Source organism: Mus musculus, chromosome 17, assembly GCF_000001635.26.
Source record: "Mus musculus strain C57BL/6J chromosome 17, GRCm38.p6 C57BL/6J".
Taxonomy (NCBI): Eukaryota; Metazoa; Chordata; class Mammalia; order Rodentia; family Muridae; genus Mus; species Mus musculus.
Window position 1 is genome coordinate 92,332,404 of NC_000083.6, and position 6,385 is coordinate 92,338,788.

Below are 6,385 nucleotides of genomic sequence, written 5' to 3' on the forward strand. Positions count from 1 at the left end.
GACCCAGACCTGCAGCCCTCCAGGGCCTCGAATCACAAGTCTTCCATGCTGGCTATGCTCTCTCTTCTGCACCTCTCTGGCCTGGTCTTTACTCCTTTTCTGGCATGGCATCTCTCTCCTTCCTGCTCCTTCTGTTTCTTGCCTCAGAATTGTAAAAGGTCTGCCTCTATCTACATGTCCAGCCATTGGCGCAACTTAATTTACCAATCAAAATGAATTGGGAGCAGGAACCCTGAGCGTATTATGTGTGGATTCTCATGTTATTTTGGGGACCATTTAGCATAGTACAAGTGTTAGACCGAATCCACAAAACTACATAAGTGAAATTACTCTATGATACCACCAGGACAACCAGGAAGAAGAGTTTATGGTGATTGCCAGAGTACAGCAGTAGGAATGGATGGCACAGATTGGATGGGTATACATGTCCTAAAAAACGAATAAATAAACAAACAAACAAAAAACTAATAATACAGACTATTTAAAATTTCATGAATCCATGATGTCACTTAACTGCAAGTCTTACTGCATAACTGTAATCTCAGTATCTTTCTGTGTCATTTATCTGTGGCTTCCTGCTGTTTGGTTCAGTTTTATTTTTAATATTCTGTTTCCAGGATAATTTGTTTTGCTTAGTTTAATTTCCCACTTTGGAAGAACATGGAATTAAATAGCTGCATCAGAGAAACTATCTGGTTAAGTATATTATGAAAACACCTGTGTCTAGATTTCACATTTTCAGTAAATCCCCCTAGAAATCGTTATCTATAGGAAATCTAAGGCATATTTTGCTGATCTCTAAATTCTTGTAGCAATACAGAGGCATAAAACACACCCTAATCCTCACTCACTAATATGCCACCTATGCTACTTGTTTTTTTTCTTTTAAAATCCTATTTTTCTTTTTCTTTAAGTATTATCCCACAAAAATTCTTTTGTGCTGCAACACATTTCATTGAGTTATATGACTTTTCTTTTGCTGTTTTTAATAATATATTTCATATTTGCTTAATGTCTGCTGCCCCTAGGCTATTGTATATGTATTCATCTCTTTCATTATTCTAAGGTAAAACATTTGTGTGTTCTAAAGCAAGGAGGTATTTGCTTCTCTTCTTGACTCTGTAAAAACAAGGAATTCTTGGCATATTTAGAATCACCATGGAACAATTGTTTCAGAATAAAATGTCTTAGGAGGAAATCTTGTAAGGGATATCAGAAGGCTTGTCCCTTTTCTGTAGGTCAAAGGAAAAAAATGCTCTAGCTTGTGCTCAGATGTCTTGTATTCCAGAGACAGTATGCCTGATTTGAACATGAATAGACTTAGAGATTCTGCCTGAATGAACAAGAGATATAATACCATCTGTATTCTCAAGGAATGGCTTTTCTGGAAATCTCTACTCATTGTTTTAAAAGTTCTGATAAGGTTCCTCAATTTTAGTTTAAATTTCAAATTTATTTTGAAAGCTAAAAATAAATGCAAATCATTTGAAATGGCCATGACTCTAAAATGTATATCAAAGAGCTTCTTAGATTTCTTTTTATTGGGCTTTCATCTTCTCTTAGTCCATCTGTGGATATAACTGAATGCAACAGATTTATTAATTTATAAAATTTAAATTTTATTCAACTCATAAGTCAATGACAGAAAACCAATGGACTATAGGTTTTGCTGATGGCAAATTTCTATATGAAAGGGTCATGGATCCAAGAAACAGAATCAAACTTACTTTTACAACAGATCAGCTATTGATATGATTTACCTTGTATCAGAAACTGTACATTCAAGACCAAAACACAATGCATATGCATCACTTCTGAAATGCTACATTTTAAAATGAGATTCAGGAACACTTACAGCAAAGGGGAACCATTCCAAAACAACACATAGATTTCTAAAATAATTATTTTATGTGGTTAACAAATTCCACTCTAAGGGAGTTTCTAACTCAATCTGTCATTACGTGTTTATGACTTCTAAAGTATATTTACCTCATTGGGCATATTAGTGCATGCTTTAAAATCAGCATTACAGAGGTTACAGCAAAGACATCTGTAAGTTTCAGGCAAGCATGGACTACAAAAGGAAAGCTTTTGGGTACTGTTTGTTTGTTTGTTTGTTTGTTTGTTTTTTGAGACAAGGTTTCTCTGTGTAGTCCCTGCTGTCTCTGGAACTCACACTGTAGACCAGGCTGACTTTGAACTCAGAAATTTGATGCCTCCACCTCCAGAGTGCTGGGATTAAAGGCATGCCACTGGTATTAAAAACACCACTGCCTGGCTGTTTTTGTTTGTTTGTTTGTTTGGTTTGTTTTTTTGTTTGTTTGTTTGTTTTTGTTTTTTGCTTTTGCTTTTATAAGTCTACTGATATTTTTTAAACAGTATGAGTTTTGCAAACATTATGTCTAGGTGCAAATATTGACTGCACTTGGAAAAATATATGGCAAATAATAGTAATTTTCAACTAGTCTGTTGAAAGACAGATGTAGAAGGCAAAGTTTGCTATGTGCAGAAAAATTCATTCACACTTTTTTATATCCTCTAATGATGGTTTGTCTGATTTATGACCATCATAGGGAAGGAAGTACATTCAATTAGAACAATGGTAATTTGACTTGAAGTTTTAAAATGACTTTCCATTATTTTTAATCAGTAACTAGAAAGTAGACAATAAGCACATAAAATTATCATGAAAATTATATTCTGTTAAATAAGACTTCTGTTTGCTTTATGTTGTGAGTATCCACGTGTATTTAAAACCTAATATTCTTGTGATACATTGTACTCTTTTAATACTCATTCCATTTTGAGTTCTGATCTTTTTCTGTCAGGGTTATGAATTGTCCCAAGGCCTTCACATATATAACACAAGTGTTTTACATCAGATATACAGCCACACTCCTTATGTCCCTGTCCTTATATTTATGCTAAGTTTAATGAACATATTTGCTTCTATATGAAGGAGATACTATAGTAAAATGAGTTGACTAAATCATCAGATATTTGATCACAATATGAGTTCAGAAGTCAGAAACAGAGCCCTCACAGGGAAAATTCTTCCTGAAAGAGAGTATATATGGTCATTTTCTAACCACTTTTAATTTTCATATGCCAAAGATTTTGTTCCTTGTCTAATATAATAATCTAATACATATGTGCCCACTCCTGCTAATTACCTCTATGTGATCAATCTTTATTGGCATTTAGCTCTTCTTTTGAGGACTCTAGTTATATTGGATTAGGATTCTCTATTCCTACATCATTTTTACTGGGTTGTGAATGGAAGAATCTCTTTCCAAATAAGTTTCATTTTTATCATTCCAAGTTTTCAAGAATACAATTTACCTCTATTAAGAGATAAAATACAACCCATGTAATTCCCCACCACTGACTCATGAAATTATTCCTTTCCAACATGCCTAATATATTTACTCTACTGACAGAACCCAAATATGCATCAGAAAAATGTGTACATGCTAGGACTCATTCAGTTATGTGGTTAACAAAAAGCTGGTTCCCTAAGGCAAGAGTTGATACTGTAATCTTGAGTCTAAAATTTTTAGTAAAATCCAGAAGGAAAACACAGATAGTAATTAATGTTTTAGTATATAGTTTGAAATTTGAAGATAAGGTTTGGAGGCTGAAAGCACAAAGAATTTTGGTACTGTTATGCTGGAGAATTTTTTCTCAGGGAGTCACTTGCCACTCAGAAATGTGAGCTTAAGAAAAATAATGTTAATTGAAAATGTACTAAACATGTATAAAATCACACCTACAAAATATCTTCACAGCAAGGATTTGTGTATGTCTATACTACTGGACACATAATTAGCTATAACATATCCTAATGACTAACATTAATGCTATGACATATTGTTTGCTTAGTAAGTGTTGTTAAATATAGTTAAAAATCTATCAAATGCTAAAAGTATATAATATGAAAGGGTAGATTATAAAATTACCTTACATTTAATGTAGTTTGCTCTTCATAACCACTGAGACTACATAAGAAATCACATTTTTCAAAAATATTTAATATTTATTGCAAAATAAGCAATGTGAATGATAAATAAACATGTAAAAATATATCAATACATCATATACTAAAAAATGAAAAATTCTGACTTAATATTCTAAACAATAGCTGATTATAGTGAGTAGGCATGTATGTGAGCATTTACATGAACTATATTGAACACTCATACATAATGGGTGAAAAAGTTAAATGTTATATCAGCTTTGGGAAAATTTCTTGAAACATACACACACACACACACACACACACACACACACACACACACACAAACACACACACAAACACATATGATATTCTCTAGGTTCTAGGGACTGACCTCAGTTCTACAGTTTTTCAGGGAAACTATATTGACCCACTCAATTGTGTTACAATGTATTGAAAAAATAAGCTCCTTAAAGTCGTTCTCTGTCATGCTGTATAACATGTATGAGCACACATAATAAAAATGCATGTACATAAAATTATATAATATTTTTCTCACATTTATGTATTATAGAAATTCAAGATCAAGGTGTTTACTGGGTCATGTTCTTCTCAAGTACAGGGAGAACATATTCCATGACTCTCACCTAGACTCAAGTCAATAGCAGGTTATTATTTGTATTTCTTGTCTATGAAAGTATAATTATAATTTCTGATTTATTTTTAGATGACATATTTCTTTTTATAAAGACAAGAGTTATCATCTATTTGGGTATTCAGTGATTATCTAATATAATATTCACTAATTACATCTGCACTGTATTAAAATGTGACCCTTAGGGAAACTACTCAATGGAAAGCACATAAAAACTAATAAAGCAGTCTGAATTGCAGTTACAAAGACTGCAAATTGTAAAAGAGTTTTTAGGTATCAGACTGTGTGTTAAGTTGATATAACAGATAAATGTCCCTGCTCTTGTGAGGGTGGGTTTGAGTCATTTGAAAGAATGGATTAAGTTATTTGTGCTTATCTGATATTTAACCAAAATTATGCAAAAGGACATTTCCTATAATCTTAACAGGGTGGTTTTTTTTTGCATAACTGTTTTATTTCCTAATTCAACTGACATGGTAATATGCTTGTCAATGACTATAGCTCTGTTTTATAGGGGTAGTTTCTGTATATTATCAGAGAAAGCTAAAACAACAACAACAACAAAAAAAAAAAAAAACAACAAAAAAAAAAACCAAATTTCATATGCGAAGGCAGCACAGGGATGATACACGAGCCTTAGTGCAGGCTATGGCAGCCTTGGAAGCAGGAACATCCCCCTAATGTTGGCTCAACATGTTGGATCAGTAATCAATGATGGGTAAGACCCTCTTGTGCACATACCAACCTAAGACAGGATGGCAAAAGTGAATTTGTCACTCCCATGACAGGTAAGGATGTGGCAGGGATGGGGGAAACCTAAGACTGATGCTGATCCCAGAGCTACTAATAAAACTAAAAGGGGGAGATGTGGGAAGCAGGTGTGGCTGCAGGCCCAGTGAAACCCACTTGTTTATTGCCTTGCCTGAGCATGCGCAGTGAGACTGCCTGCCAGGCTGGACTGTTCCTTGTGATCGGGACCTGTCAGCCTATCTGTGAACGACCTGAGCTTGTTCCTTGGAGCATGTGTTAGTTCCGATTGAATGGGTGGGGTGGAGCTAGAAGGAGGTCAGTCGGCTGAGTAGTGAGGAGTAGAGTTGTTTTTTAGCCCTTGCCCTAGGTAGAAGCCAGAAGTAGAATAAGAGTAGTTTTAGCCCTTGCCATGAGTAGAAGCAGAGTAAGAGAAGCTGTTGTAATTGTAGTTTAGCCCTTACCCTGAGAAAAAGCTGCTGGGGAAGAGAGCTATAAAAGAAAAAGCCCAAAGTAAAGTTGCTGCATGAACCCGACTTGTTATCCCTGTCGCTCATGTCACCGCGGGCCGGAGACTGTGGAGACCAGAGACCTGGACAGTTATTATCATTGTTATGACTTTCACTGACTTTATTTTTCATCTGAAATGCAACTTTACCATTCTGATGATGTTTTCTTTCCTACATAAGTAAATGTAAAATCAAATTATATAATATATGTTTTATTTTGCAGTAATTTCATTTTTAATATCATTCATATCAGTATCAATGTTTCTCCAATATAGCAGTATTGTTCATTTCTATCATTTGGTTTTAAGTTACCATAACTGACTCATACTTTGAAGGAATCTTGAGAAAACTATATTCGATTTAGATAAGTAATTTTACAGAATTAATTACCTAATGAAAACTGAAATGTCTAAGGATGAATAGTGTTGTGGCTCTCCCTTCCAATTCCAGTATGAGAAAACTGAGGCAGAAGAATTCATGTCCATTCTAAGCTATATTTCAAGATCCATGCCATATATT